General features: G+C 38.6%; 1 protein-coding gene across 1 annotated transcript in view; it reads left to right on the top strand.

Annotated features, from left to right (window-relative positions):
• The first annotated feature begins 6,204 nt into the window (after positions 1-6,204).
• TMEM200A (transmembrane protein 200A) overlaps positions 6,205-15,854 on the top strand; it is an 81,396-nt gene continuing 71,746 nt past the window's right edge. The window contains exon 1 of the mRNA XM_082474783.1: positions 6,205-15,776. The gene's annotated coding sequence lies outside the window, so the exon portion shown is untranslated. The remainder of the gene's footprint in view (positions 15,777-15,854) is intronic.

Below are 15,854 nucleotides of genomic sequence, written 5' to 3'. Positions count from 1 at the left end.
GCCTTTGTTATGTTCCGGGGGGGAATGGAGAGGAGGCCAAGGTTATGAGTTCTCTCCCCTCATGGGCAGGAATATTCCAAATGGGGAAAATAATGTACCAAGACTGATGAGTCCAGCCCTGAACCTGACCGAGCAACTCTCCAATATGTGTGACCTGTCACCAAGACAAACACATCAGGGAAGGTGATGGCTCAGCCTAAGCCAATCACCACCAAGGAGACAATTCCATTAGTGAATCTTCCTGAGAGAGGACCATCACCTACAGCCTGCTAGTAAAGAACAGTGTGCTGATTACATGTTATAGACTTTTAAGCAAACCAGATACACAATCATTAATTCATTTATTCACTCAAACATTATCCAACCTGGGGCTTTGTAACCAACATTATCAACAAAGACCTCGTCTTAGTAGATTTCTATGCTTCAGCTATTAAACTGAAAGCTAACATTTATTAATATAATTTATTAAGGGCTTTACATGAATTATCTCTTTAATAATTAAAAAAAAACTTTGAAATATTTTCTAGTATCCCTGCTTTACAGAGGATGAAAGTGAGGTTCAGGTTGCTAGGGTCACACACAGCAGTAGAGCTGAGATTTGAATCCTGATTTGTCTGTATTTAATCACTGTATCATACTGTTTTCAAGGGCTACAACCCAGTACATGGGACTGTTTCTGGGAAATTTTCATTCTTAACGAAGGAGGAAAACTAATTACAATTATAGAGGATATACCAGGTGAGTGGAAGTAACATTTTTGATAACTGATTCTGTATTTGTGTATTTTCCATAAGTAAAACAGGTATCTCACAGTGATTTCTGTTCAGAAATATTCAGAGGAAAAATTCACCATGTTTTCCTACATGCTGCAAAGTAGTAGTCTTATGCAAATGCTTATCATAATACAGTCATTTCCTACCTGAAAATGTAGTAATCAATCTTGCTACAGCAGGTAGTGTTCCATAAGTGCTTTAAAATGCAAGTGTATTGAATCCTAAGCTGGAAAACTTATTCTCTAAAATGCTGGTCATTGTCAAGTTAGAGTTGCACCTAAAAATTCAGCTGTTCACATTAATAATGGTGGAGCAACTGCCATCACTGTGCACATCTGTATATTGTGCCCAAACGTCTGACAAAAAAGCTCTTCGATGATTCTTTGAGTCTCTATGCCAGAGGGAAAGGTAATTGCTATAAATTGGGACGCTTTTAGAGGGAGGTAGCACTTCATGGTACTTATGTCAGAATCTGGATGTGCAATGCACTCTTTTTCAAGTCTCAACCCCTACGTGCAAGTTAAGGAACTTACACCTTGCTAGACAATCCTGTGATGGACTTTGCACTGGATTGGTTTCCAGCCACCTCAGATGTGAGGCACTGTTTATACTCCTGAAGGGTTTGTATGTGTTATGACTGAGCTATAAAGTCCTGAATGTACATTATAATAAACCTCAGCTAGACCATCAGGTGCTTAACACCACCAGCAAAGACCGTCAGACCAGCTTGAAGCAAACCATAAGTGGGGACTGTTGACTTTCAGTGCCACCAGCATTCACCACCTGCCACTTGCACTGAGGACACTTGGGCACCTGAATCCACAATTATACTTTCTCCTTTCCAAACCCATCACTCAGAAAATTGGACTTCTAAGAATTAATTCACACTGTTAGCTTCTGCAGCAGGTTGTTGGGTGTAGAAGAAAGAATATTACTAGTTCGGATATTTGTCCCAATTCAATGTAAGATGTTGGCCTTTCCCATCCAAATATTCTACATAATTTTCTAAGTCTATTTCTCTCATTTTACCTGATCAAATTTATCCTCCTAATGTAGTCCCTCAAAAGTCAGAAGACTCTTAATATCTTGAAAGCTCCCCCATAGGACTTAATACGTGATAAAGTAGAGGAGATATTTTGTAAATATAATCTTATTCTCCACTAAACTTATTGAGGGTGTCGGACCATGACTTATACCTCAGTATGTACCCTATCTTTAATGCAGAGATGGTCAAACAATATGTGTTCAATAATACTTTATTTGTTATCTATTGCTGCTATAACAAATCACCACATACTTAGTAGGTTAAACAACACAAATTTATTATCTTATAATTCTGGAGGGAAGAAGTCCAAAATGAGTTTGCCTGGGCTAAAGTAAAGGTATTGACAGGGCTGGTTCCTTCTGGAGACTCTAGAGGAAAATCAGTTTCCTTGCCTTTTCCAACATTTCTTGGCTTGTAGCCCCTTCCATCTTCAAAGCCAGAAGCATAGCATCTTCAAATTTCTCTCTGACCCTCACTCTCTTATCCTCTCTTTCACTTACAAGGACTCTGTGATTACATTGGGCTTACCTGGATAATCCAGGATAAAGTCCCCACATCAAGGCCAGCTAATTAGTAACCTTAACTCCACCACAACCTTAATGCTTCATTACTATGTAACATAATTTATTCACAGTTTCTAGGGCATTGGGGCATGCATATCTTTAAGGAGCCATTACTCTGCTGACCACAAACGCTAATCATTTAAGTAAAAATAAGAAGGGTTAAGGTAAAATCAGGATGGATTCTCCAAACCTCATCTTTTAATTCTACAAGAATTCCTAGGAATCTCTAAAAAAAAAAAGAAGAAAATACTAGATACAATCAAATTTGATATTCTGATCATATTTATATCATTTTGAGACTTTTTTTCACAAACACCTTAGTTTCCTGCTATTGTAGCCAGCCATCTGGCATCTGTTATGATTAAGTTCAAGGTTATGTTGCTTCAAATTGTGTTCAATCTCTTCTTGAAACTTTTTTTTTTCGGATGACGTTTAATTTCCCTGATGCAGTCAAGCCTCCAGACAAGGTGTGTCATCTTTGAGTGAAATCTGTCTGGAAGCAAAAACTGATGCCAGAAGCATTAAAAGGTTTCCAATATATTTGGACCACACAAAGTTTTAGGTGCCTCTAATGATTGAACTTTACTGACATCAGATTCCACAGACTCTCAGTGTTAAGGTTTGTTTGTGTATTGTTTGACGGTTTGCTGTCAAGAAATAAAGAAAAGCTAAGTGGTAATAACTAATATGGTCTGTCACTCTACCTTGCTTTAACACGGCGCATGACATCAGCATTCGTCAACTAATTGACAACGTAGTCTATTCTGTGGACAATGCAAAATGGTCAAACATGAATGACTTTTAGAATAAAGATGCAGTAGGAATGCCTAGTTCTTGCTTTTAATTCAGATTTTAGTTTTGTTTATTTGTTGTTTACTTTCTCACTTAAGAACCTACTGAGACTTGTTAAATAAGAAATGGAATAAAATCAGGCTTCACTTGCCTCAAAAACAAATGAAGTCCACTCTAGTTAGTTGAAGCCCACTCTGGCTTAAAAATTCCATTGACAAGTAGATTATAAATACAGGTGAATGAGGATATTCTGGGGCTGTAGATTCCATGACCCAGGCGATAGGGGTGTGTCTGTAGTCAGAGCTTTGCGTCGGTGTGGCGTGACTTTCATCCATCCATGAGCAAGGACCCGGAGGGCGTCTTGGCATTGGTGCACTACATGTGGTGTTGATGGCAGCACGTGTGAGTGGGAAGTTGTTGGTATCATAGCACCTTGTTAAACACACTGAAGCATGCTCTTTTGGGAGCCTTTCAGGAAATAAATGGTGAAAGGATGGCATTTCACTATGTCTTCTCTACTTTTTCTAAGCCTACTGACTGGCTGAAAGATTAAAATGCATAATTATGTGCTTTCTACACCCAAACACCTTCATAAATTCAGCTCAATAAATTTTAACTATTCATAAACTATTCTAATGGATTAAACTTGGCAGGGAAGTAGTTCTTACAAAGCAAAGACACAGGCATGTCTCTTGACCTAGCCTTTGGACAGGGGTTCTTAACCTCAGGTTTATGGATAACTGAATGATCCTAAAGGATATCAGGCCAACTGTGAATTCTCTCTAAGCATAGGAAAAGATTTTGGATATGATTGCATGTGTATTTTTCTGGGATGAGAAACCATAGCTTTCATTTGATCCTCAAATGGCTCTCTGTGTCTAATAAATAATAAGGAAGAAAATAAAATGTTTAAGAACCAGAGATTTAGAATCTGCTTTTTAACAAAACGTTGCTTACAAACCTCAGAAAAAAATTGTTTTAGAGTCCATAATGAGCAGTTTTTGGCTATCATGCATGAACTGAGCAGCCGCTTTGGAAAATTAATATGAAAACAGAAAAATGTAATTGCTAAGCAACCTGTGCATTAAGCATCATTTTCAATTAATTTTAGCTAAGAATTGGGCTATTAATTTTAATATCTTACAATCACATTCATAATTAATTGAAGTTAATCGCTTTAAAACTCACTTTAGAGGCTCAGCAAACCATAGCATGTTTTGATTTTTGCAAGGATTTCTCTTTTTAAAAATATGAAACCCCCTATCATCTTGACAGAGTCCCACAATACTGGAAATGTATGGATTTTTTTCTTTAATGACAGCTTAAAACGTGAGAATCTATCGTTCAAAAATAAAAAAGAAAATTATTTAACCCAATTCTTAATCATATAACGTTTCACATGTAGCTCAATATTTTAGTTGATTTTTAACTGTTCTTGATCTACTCTAAGAAGCTAACTAGCTTTCTTGAAAGGTAGCAGTAACAAAATTATTAAAATGTTATAAAGTTATCAAAGTCTTTATCTCTAGTATGTAAAAGAAAAGGAAGTGTTGACCATGCTTTGGTAAGCAGTGTAGCTGGTGAACCTAGAAAATTCAGACCATGTTGGGGGACCTTGATTCAAAGCTACTAGGAGCAAAACCTGACTCTTCTAGAATGGAATCAAATAAGAAATTTTAGAAAACTTCTGGAAGAAGACAACTTTTTGGAAAAGATGATGGAATTTAATTACTTTGGGGATTATTGTTATTGATTTTTATGTACTTTGGGTTTTTTGTGTAATTTAATATTGAATCCGGCATAAAAGGCTATTTCAGGGATGCATTATCTACAGCTCTCAGAATCTTGTCAAATAAACTTTTTCCTTAGAAAAGATTTCATTTCACTGAACGTTCATTCTCCCTGACATCCCTCGAGTCAGCCCCAAATCTCCACAGCCTGGGGTCTTAAATGAATTACCTGTATTATAAGTCATGACCAAGAGATGAAAAGATGCTTTCAAGTCACAGAGAACTTTGCTGGAAAGCTTTGGTCAGCGCAAGAATAACATGCCAATGTATGGGTGGAGAAATAATTAATAAAAGTCATGTCTCAGCAGTATTGTTGCAAAGCTAAATGTATCCTATAGCCCTAATTCTCCAGTATTGTCCTGTTTCAAACACTGTCCACATGTTCGTCTCCTAGGGGGTCAGAGGATGCATGCTGATTCACTATGAGGAGAGTTCAGTGTCAAGGGCAAAGGACGAGTAGCACAGTAGGACCTGGGCAAGTTAGAGGCTGGGAGTTCTGAGGGAAATAGCAGGAGACAAAGTGCCAGTCCAAGAAGAAATCACTGACAAAGAGTAATGGACACCTCTTCACCCCAGTAAATCCCCTGAGAGAGGACCTTGCTGGAGTCCCCAAGCCAAGAGGCAACCCTCAGGGAGGAAACTGTTTCTGGTTTTTGTTTTCCTTGTCTTATTAGCAATTTATTTTTCTTATTATAGAGTAGTAAATGTTCATTGTAGAAAATTTGGTCATACATATATAAGTGTATCCCTAACCAGTAAGAACAACTACTGACATTTTGTTATTTTTCCTCCCAGTGGTTTGCTGCGTGTCTATTGCTTTCCATCCATATGTTTGCACACTGACAAAATCCCAAAATCTAATTGGTAATCCAACTTTATTCGTTTAATGCATTATGTGTAAATATTTCTCCAGAGACACTTGTTTCTGACTTTCCCTGGTTCTGATAGGCAGTCCCTCCCGACTGACACCCCACTCCCCATATATACATATACTTTTCTAAATTATCTGATTTTTAAAAATATATATATATTTATTTATTTTGGCTGTGCTGGGTCTCAGTTGCAGCACGTGGGATCTTCATTGCGGCACGTGGGATCTTTAGTTGCGGCATGTGGGATTATCTGATTTGTTTTTTAAGAGAAAAGTTGAGTATTATTTTCACAAAACCAAAAACAGGAAGGAAATGAAGGGGAAAGGAAAAATGGAAAGAAAAGACAGGGGCTGGTGGGGGGAGAGAGAGAGAGAGGGAGAGAGACCGTGTTAGTTTTACTTTGGCCTGGGAAATGTTCTTTCTGCCATTTCAGGACACCTGTCCCCGTTATGCCCAACTCACCCCCTCCATCTCTTCTGTCAATATTTCTGCACACATTCTTTGAGCCCCAAACACAGAACAGTACACAAGTGGAGGAAAGGGGGACCATTTATCGACCTAATATTGTGCTATGAATAAATTTCTGTCAAATTAACCAGTCAATTTACTCTAAACCTCTTAAGGTGGGGCAATGATCAAGCGGCCCAATAGCTAACGAGCACTTAATGAATGAGTGCGGAACTGAGGTGAATGTTTTGAGCGGGGAGAGGGCAGGGAAAGGTGGAAGAAGCCTGAAGGCAACAGGAAGGCATTAGGTGTCTGCATGGAAGTGGAGCTAGTAGGGTCCCACTCAAGGGAGAGAGGTGTTGTAAAAGGGGGCCTCCGGATGAAAAAGACAAAATTTCAAAACCTCACCATCTCTTTTCATCAATCAATCAGGAATGAGCATACGCTGCCATCCACCGAGGCATTTCCTGTCTGGCAGCTGTGGAAACCACTCCTCAGCTTCTGCTGCCTGGGAGGGTGTTCCGCGTCCTGAAAGGGGTGCTTTGGATGAAGCAGGAAGAGCTGTGTTAGTGTAGATTGAACTGTATTCGCGTTGGTGAATAAGAATCCCCTAGACTAAGACAAGCCTTAGGCAAAATCATGAGGGAGGCTGATTTTGAGGAGGTGGGGATAGGGAGAGAATCCAAGTCTCCAGAAAGCCCCTCAGAAACAGCAGCATTCAGAGGGCTTTCAAGTCCTTGTACCTGGCACATGGCAAGCTCTCGGCACACGTTCTTTGAATGAGTAAACACGGGAAGCGAGCTTTAAGCTCCCTCCCAGCAGGGAAGTGAGAATTCATCAGCTGTTCCCAACTGGCATAAAAGAAGTTGGGCTGCTTGACTTCACATATGAACGCAGGGAGCTCAAGAATAAAACAAACCCCAAAAAACAGAGAACCGACCCTCATAACTGGGACTAGAAAATTCTCAGTATCTGTCCTGGGTCATGGATCGTGCCCTGTTCCCAAGTTGAATGTTAGGACAACAAGGAAGGCAGTCTATTAGTGTCCTGAGAGGGGTTATAGAGAAGTCTAGAAAGGTCGAAAAACACACTAGGCTGTTATGGCAAGCTGAATATTTTGTATCTTATCTTTCTGTAAGAGGCAGCCATAGAAGTTTTTAGGCAAGAAAATGACCTGATTAAAAGTTAATGTGGTCATTTTGGGAAAGAAAGGAGGGTCAACTCCAGTTAAGGAGCTATGTTAATGAACAAAGATATTAAGTCTTTATGAGTAAAAGTCCATTAAAATGGACTTAGTTTAAAATCCAAGTGTGACTCACAACTTAAGGAGTTTGAATTGAAACCTCTTCACTTTATGACTTTTCTTACTATAAATTGAACCCTCACCCTTGCCAATAGTAACCACCAATTCTCATATTTATGATTACAAATTACTTCCAATGAAAAGGGCCCCAACTACCCATCCTTTCAACACCAATGCTAATGTAAAATCAAGGATAAGGCAATACAGCTGCACTTAAAGATCATCGAAGAATATGAAAATTTCTCCTTCTCAGAACTTATCATTGCAAGATGTCTGGGATCTTCATGCTCACTGAGTTAGAAATTAAACATTTTGAAGAGTAGACTTTTATTTTCAGTGGAACACATGGTTTCTGTGAGCAGCAAAGAAAGTATACACTGCTCTAGGGAGACATATGTGTAACAGCATGTCTTCATTCTGAGATTCTTAGAGCTTTGATATTAATGGGTCTCAGCCAAAAGGATCAATTGTGATATAGCTTATGTATTTTTGGTTTATAATTGTATTTTTGATTTCTAATTGTTGAAAAACTGTACTGTGGGAGGTGGTTGAAACGTTTGTTTTCCATTTCCTCATGTTTCTATGGGTAAAAAGCATAGTCAGGTGTTGGAGTACATACTTTTCTCTTGACTCCCTTTGGGGTCTCTGATGGACAGGAAAATTGTATTCTTGTTCTAGGCCTGACATTTATTACGTGTCAGAATCTGGGCAAGTTAAACTCTTTGTTCCAACATTCCAGTGTGTATCTTCTCTCTCAAGGTTAAAAGAGTAATTTCAAATTCTCTCTTGGGTAATTAATCAATCTGTGAAGGAAAACCTTCTGGCACACTATACACTTAAACACTGTAAAAGAGCATTGTTCATGATTATATTTGGTAACCTTTGTGAAAGCACTGTTTTCAATTTTTTGTTGGCACTTGTCAACTTTCGTTTAAGTAATTAATGAGGAAGCCTATAGGAAGACAGAAGAGCTGATTTGACAAACACTTGAAGAATGGGGACTTATCTTGTCAGTAAGAAAAGAAATTCTACATTTCCTATTCACTGGTATATGGCCAGTGAATAGGATTAATTTCTCTAAAAGCAATAATGTATCACTTTCTGTTTTTTTAACAATTATTTGATGGTTGCTAATCAAACATACTACAGCAAAAAGTTGCATTCTCCCATAGAAGCAGAAGAATATAAGTAGATAATACTCTTGCTAGCAAGATGACAGAAAATCAGGCAACCATTACCTTGCCTTTTTCCACATTTTGAAGTAAACTATTCTTTCACACATCTAAAAGGAAATACAATGAAGCTGCAGATTGATTGCATTTGCAAAAGATTCCTTGGGACTTTCTTTTAGATACAATGAAAGTTCAGGAAGCTTTCAATTCAGTTTGCAGATCTCAGGAAGAATTTCAGAAATTTTGTATTTTAGCTGATGAATTATAAGGTGAAACCTGGTTCTTAAATTTGTGGTTGCTTGTATATGTCAGTTTTGGAGAAAAGCTCTGAAAATATGAAGGTGACCTTCCTAAATCTGTCATTTATAAGTAAGATCCATCCTGTTGCTAGGTCCAGAGTTACAGAGGAGAGAAATGTCTCCAAGGTTGTTGTTGTCATTTTTTGAATGTTCATTATAAAAGTAACATAATGTCACTGTAAAACAATTTACAAAAACAAAATTGTATAAAATAAAAATTAGAAGAATCCTCTCACTGTTTAATTTTATTCCCCATTGGTAACCTCTGCTAATATTTTAGTATATATCCTTCCATGCCTTACACACGCACAGACACACACACACACACACTTTTTAACAAAGATGGGATCACACTATTCAAGTTGTTCTACAACTTCTTTTCTCACTTAACAGTGTCTCTTTGACATCTACCCACATCACTGGTTATAGATCTTTTCTGTTTAATGCTGCATGGTATTCCATTGTATGAACATCATAATTTAACTAGTGATGAGCATGGGGTGATTTCCAGTTTTCACTGAGAGACAGTTAACATAGTTCTTGAGAGCCCAGACTCTGGCAGCAGGCTGCATGGGCTCATAAGCCCATTTCCTCCACTTACTAAATTATGCAAATTACTTAACTTCCTAGTTCTCAGTTATTTCAGCTGTAAAATGGGAAGAAACTAGCACTTACTCTAGAAAGTTGTTGTGAAGAGTTAATAAGTATAAAATGCTTAAACAGTACCTTCCTCACAGTAAATACTATGTGAAGGTTCACCATGATATTTTTGTTGCTAGGGACAATACTGCAATCTATTGCTTTCATATATATCTGAATTTTAACTCTTGAACAGATGACATGTTTTTGAGGACACAGAATTAGGCTGTGGTGAAAATAGCCAATGAACTCTTAGCCTTCATTTCTTATATAGCAGAAATAGTATGAACAGAAAAGGCAATACATTGTTCTGTTCATGGAACACCAGTGCTAGAAACCATAAATAAAGACACTTATTTTCTGAATTTCTCCAATTTATCCCTATTTCCAAAGTCCTAGTTCAGTCCATCATCTTCCCTTACCTGGGCTGTTAACAAAAATCTTCTAACATCTTTGCCTGCCTGCTTGTGAATTCCCCCATCCCTTCCAACCAACCTCTACCACTGCTGCCAAAGGGACATTTTAATGTTCCTTCATTTCTCGAGGTTAAAATGTAAACTCTTTAACCTGGGATGCAAGACCCTTTGTGAGCTTGTCCCTGCCTATCTCTCCAAACTCCTTTTTACAGCTCTGGCTTTCTTCCATACTCCAGCCACACTGGCTTTACCAACACACCTCTGAATGTACCACACTGTTTCATCCTCTGGAAATTGCATGTTCAGTCCTCCTTCTTTGAATTCTGTACCCGCTTTGTCGATCTTTTGAAGCCTCCTTGTCTTTTAAGGCCAAGATCTTGTATCTCCATATCTTTGATATCTCCTTTGATCTATAGCTTCTGAAAGGATTTCTGATGACGTTAACTTTATATCACCATTTTCTACCCTAATTAGGCACTTTTCACACTGCAACTATATGCTTATGGAAGTGCCAAACATACCAGGCCACAAATATGAAGAAAAGAGCTCGAACTCTGATTTTTATAAGATCCTAACTGAACATAATCTCCAATACATTATGTGAATGCTTTCTGAATTAATGAATGAACAATCTAAAACTGAAGCTCTACTTATTTTATCGTAAGGCTGTTTCCTTAGGTGTGGAGGCATGGTAAGGCTGGGGAAATGCATAGACTTCCAGGGATATGCTGAAATCTCTCAATCGCCTGAGGATTTTAAAACAGCCTTTCATTAGTCATGTTTTACAAGTGTTGAATAAGCACTGAATAGGAATAGGAAGACTTGGGTTCTGATCATGGTCGTACCACTCTCTGGTTATATGATCCTGAGACAGGCACTTATCCTGTGTTCATAAATTTAAAAATGAGGGAGCTGAAAGGAATGACAGCTAAGGTATTTTAAAGGTTGCTCTCCAGCAACTTTAAAAACTGAATGTAGTGCCTAAAAGAAGATTTGACCTGCTCAAGTTCAGTACAGCTCATTCCCTTATAGAAACAGGTGCTTTCATATCAGCAATGGCACAATGAGCAAAGATCCTAAGTGTCAAAACTCATCAAATGACTATTGTAATAGAGCAGATGATCAGGTTTGACATTTCTTTTGAAAAATGAATATTTCAACATTTCCTAATGTTCTAAAATGAATGTGGGAAAGGGTATTCCCAGGGCTTCTAAATAGCACAGTTAAAGCTGCATTCTATTTTACCAACATCATGGCTTAATTAAGGTCTATACATAAGTGTAAATGATTACTGTTTACAAAGTCAGCTGTATGAGGTACACATTTCCATTGGTAGTATAATTAAGAGTTCCAGATATTTATAAACATTTTTTATTTCAAAATGACAAGTCATCTTGTACTAAATTAATAAAAAAGATCTAATATAACTGTCAAGGAAGACATTATCTTTCTTTACCACAGATCATAAATTATGGGTGGAATATTCATTACCTCAAAAGGGAAACCCTGAATTCATTTAGCAGTCATACCCCATTCCCTCTCCCACAGATCCTGGTAACCACTAAACTGCTTTCTATATCCAAGGCTTTATTTTTTCTGGATATTTCATATAAAAGGAATCATACAACATGTGAACAAAATTAAATTATGGGTGGAGAAACACTAAATTGAAAGATTTGGTAGGTCTTAAATTTTTGTTTTATTGAATATTATTAATTTAATGTGTATGTGATGTGCTATTGATTTGATTGAGCAGGAACTGGTGATTAAACTTTTTTACAATAAGTTTTCACCATGCCTGAGAATGTTATGTAAAGAGGGCCTCCCTCCTGGTTAGAGGATATAGCATTCACACAATGGTTGAGAGACATGTTGAACATCTGCTATGTACCAGGCTACTATTTTATTATCATTGAATCATTAAAGCAGCATCATAAGGACATACTATAATTATTGACACTTTATGAATGAGAACGATGAAGCTCAGAATGGTCAGTACAAGTTGTTTGATTCAAAGGCTATGCTCGCTGGGTAACACCACACGACCATCACCAAATAAAATGTAGCTAAAAGGGCAACATTTGGGGTATGCCTCTGGAGGGGACTGAATTGAGGGGGGATATAAGCAGAGAACTAGGGAAGTCACAAGGCAATGAGAATTGTGTCCTTGTGCAACACTTCTCAAATTTCAACAAGCAGACTAGTCACTTGAGGATGTTGTTAATTGCAGAATATCATTCAGTAGGTTTGGGCTGGGACTGAGATCCTGCTATTCTAACAACTCCTCAGTGATGCCAATGTCGCCGAACCTCAGACCACACTTTGAGTAGCCAGGTGTTAATGCGCCTTGACTGGTTCAGTACCATGGACAGTAGAACAGGTGGGCTACCACTACCATCTTCTCTGCCATTTCTCTCAAACCTCTAATATCTTCTGTGGGTAGATTCTTGTAACAAAACACACAATCAGAAATTTTTAAAGTACTTTTTGGATTGCTAGCAGCTATGTGGTGATCCTTCCCTTTATATAAGTAGGTACAAATCTGTCCAGAGGAAAGAACTGGGGTTTTAGAAGGGAGAGAGGGTGCACTTTAAAAGTATATGCCACTAGTGCTACTCAGGTAGAAAGAATCTAATCAGGTTTATTATCAAATAGGGAATTCATAAAATATTTAAGTAATATTATCAGCCTCAACATTATAAAATATCTATTTGAGATATCTAAGTTGCACATTTGATGAACAGAAACTAGCAACATCTTTCTGCTGCTAAATCTACTCAACTATTAGCCAGTTGTACATAATGAGAGAGAAAAATTTTAAATATGGCAAAATGCTACTCAAAATAACAGTGAAATTAAAATGATTTACAATTTTTATTTTAAATGTATTTCTGCTACCTTTTGCTTTCTTCTGGATTCTTTCCACCTAATTCCATATTTTAAGGATGAACTCAGACAGATAATTTTCTTTGACTTTGTCCTTCTTTACCCCTTACTTTGAAACAGCAACTCCGGGTGCCGGCAAAGCTTCCTCAGGGGCTTTATGACTATCAATCTATTTCACAGCTGGAACAAAGCAATTCAGATAAGAGTCTGGCAAACAATTCCATTTGTTTGCCATTAAAGATATTTTTATTTCTGGTTGAGGAATTTTTTTCTTAGGTCTGGAGATGCTATGGGCTACATTTATGGCAAAAGCAAATGACTACCATCCCACATAAACCTTCTAATAAGCCTTCCCTTAGCCTTGTTACACAATCTACTTATGAATACTTGTTCTTTTTCATTTTAATATATGTTTTCAAAATGAATTCATTCAAAATGTTTTGCCACCCATCGGGCTTATATTTGTAGTGTACCAAGAATGAAAATGTTGAACTTCATATTTCAACATTTTTTCTCAAGTCAATTCTTGATTCCAGAGGAAGAGTCTTCTTTCTTACTATGTTAATAGCATTAAAACAAGTTTGTGGTGTGTGTGTGTGTGTGTAACTAAATACGTGTGGAGGAACTGTGTCACAGGTAAAAAGAGTCTTACATGTATTATTTCATTTAATTTGTGCAAAAATACTTTGAAATAGGTTTGTTCCTACTTAAGGGATGGTAGAAATGAAGTTTCAAGTCCTTCTGTTAGTATGTAGTTGAGCTTGAATTATAGGGAATGTTCTGATCCCACTATGCACTCTTGTAAGGTGGGTTTGTTCTAGTGGAAATTTACACATCTCAGAAGGACACTGCAAAAAATATTATATGTGAAGTGCAGTGCAGCTTGATGGTGAGAGCTTCCATCCATTACCTCAAAAGAAGATATGGAGCTAAATTCAAAATCCATTACTGGCATGGTATTTTTGCTGCGCTTTTCCCAGATGGAGGGATACTGGTCATTAGCAGAGATTAAATAATTTACCTGAGTTTGAGCACTCAATGCCAGGGAAGAATTTATAACTAATATCATGGGAGTTGCTTGGTCTACTGAATTGCAGATAATCCTCTATTTATAGAATATTTTACCCCGTTTTTTCTGAGACTAATAGTAATTATTTTTAACAGAAATGTAAATAATTCCCCTTTGGTGATCTTATGTAGTCCATTTTTCTGCTTCTTTTCTGAAATCTAAGTTCAGAAATGAATCATCAATATTTGTGGCCAAAAGAATGTGCTTATTCCTTATTTCATGGCCTTCATCTTTGAGGGAGGCTCAGTCTTTCACTGTGTAACATGGCTAGATGACCATTTAAAATGTGTCACTACTTGTCTTAGGATGTCGTGTTTAATGATCCTGATGGACACCATGAGCCCATTCTTCATTTTCTAGGAAGCTACTGAACATAATCAGGAGATATCCTCTCTCAGGAACTTTACAGAGAAATGTGGTTTCAAGATATTTCGTCATAAAATGTAGAGGCTACAACTAGAAGGAAGGCACCATGGAATCACACTCCTTTAATAGGATGCCTGGACAAATGTGTAAGAACACCTAAGTGAGTTGAGCAGTTGGCTGTGGGCTAAAGATTATAGAAACAGGTGGGGCAAAAATAAAACCACAGATGGTTTACAGGGGTGACTCATTTCTCCACCCCCTTCCAACTTCCAACCCCTTTAGTTTTTAGTTTTGTTTTTAACATTTCGATTGTGAAATTTTTACTAAAAGTGCCAAATCTCCAAGTTCTTCTAGTCGAGACAGGAAGATTGTACCAAAGAAATCCATTTCTACAGCAGTCTCTCTTCACTGCCATATCTGATTTCCAAGATTTTTTTTAATGTTAAAAGGTTTTCATGGAATTCTATTCTCTCTCTCTCTCCCTCTCGCATACATTTTCCACATCCAGAAACAAACTCTTCTTGAAAATGAGATCAGCAGATTGCACATTGAAAGACACAAATACACTGCACTAGAATGCCATACTTGCCCTCTAGTTACCAGCTCAAATACATTCAGGAGACACATAGGTACAACCCACTCCCTGCGCTGGGGGATTGTATGCTCTGTACATGCCAGGGTTGTGGTTGGAATATCTGGTAATCCAGAGTTTTACATAAAACGTTATTTACTGAATTGACCGGCATATATACAACCATCAGTTCTGTCTCTGCGGAATAGGAGGTAACTATCATTAACATTTTACTCTATGAATAGGGCACAGTCCCCACTCACAGGATGTTTGGGGGCAAGGCGGATTAACCTACACCCCTCCTTGACTGTGATGTTTGGAGTTGAACCTAAGCACTGCTCATCGAAGCCCTCAACGATCCGGTTCGCCCTCGTCCTCCCTGCCCATGACCCTCGCCCCCGAGCCGCTCTCCCGGACCCCTTTCCGGGCTAGATCTGGTGGGCGCTCCAGAACGGTGTAGATAGAGGACGTTCGCGGTGCCCGCTCCGCGCGGGGTTTGGCTCCGCTTGCGCAGCGCCCGCGCAGCCCGCCAGGGGGACCCCGACCCGCCCAGGCGGCGTCTGATAAGAAAGAGTCCGAGGGGCGTGGAGCCAGGGTCCTGCAGCGCCTGCTCCAGGAAAACCGGGAATCAGCCGCGTCTTCTCCACTCCTCCGGGGGCTGGCGGGACCCTGGCTCCGAGACCGGGGACTCCAGCGAGAGGCTCGCCCCGAGGGTGGGAGTGTCCGTTTCCACCCTCTGGCCTTCCAGCCCGGAGAAGAGCTCCTGGAAGCGGGTATTTTGTTCTCAAAGATAGGTTTTTGTCTGCGGTGATTCCCTGTTCTGGAAGTGCAACTTTGCGGCCGCGGCACGG

The sequence above is a fragment of the Balaenoptera physalus genome (assembly GCF_965194825.1).
Source record: "Balaenoptera physalus genome assembly, chromosome: 9".
Taxonomy (NCBI): domain Eukaryota; kingdom Metazoa; phylum Chordata; class Mammalia; order Artiodactyla; family Balaenopteridae; genus Balaenoptera; species Balaenoptera physalus.
The sequence above is the reverse complement of the archived record's forward strand: the minus strand, read 5'-3'. Positions and strand labels throughout refer to the sequence as shown.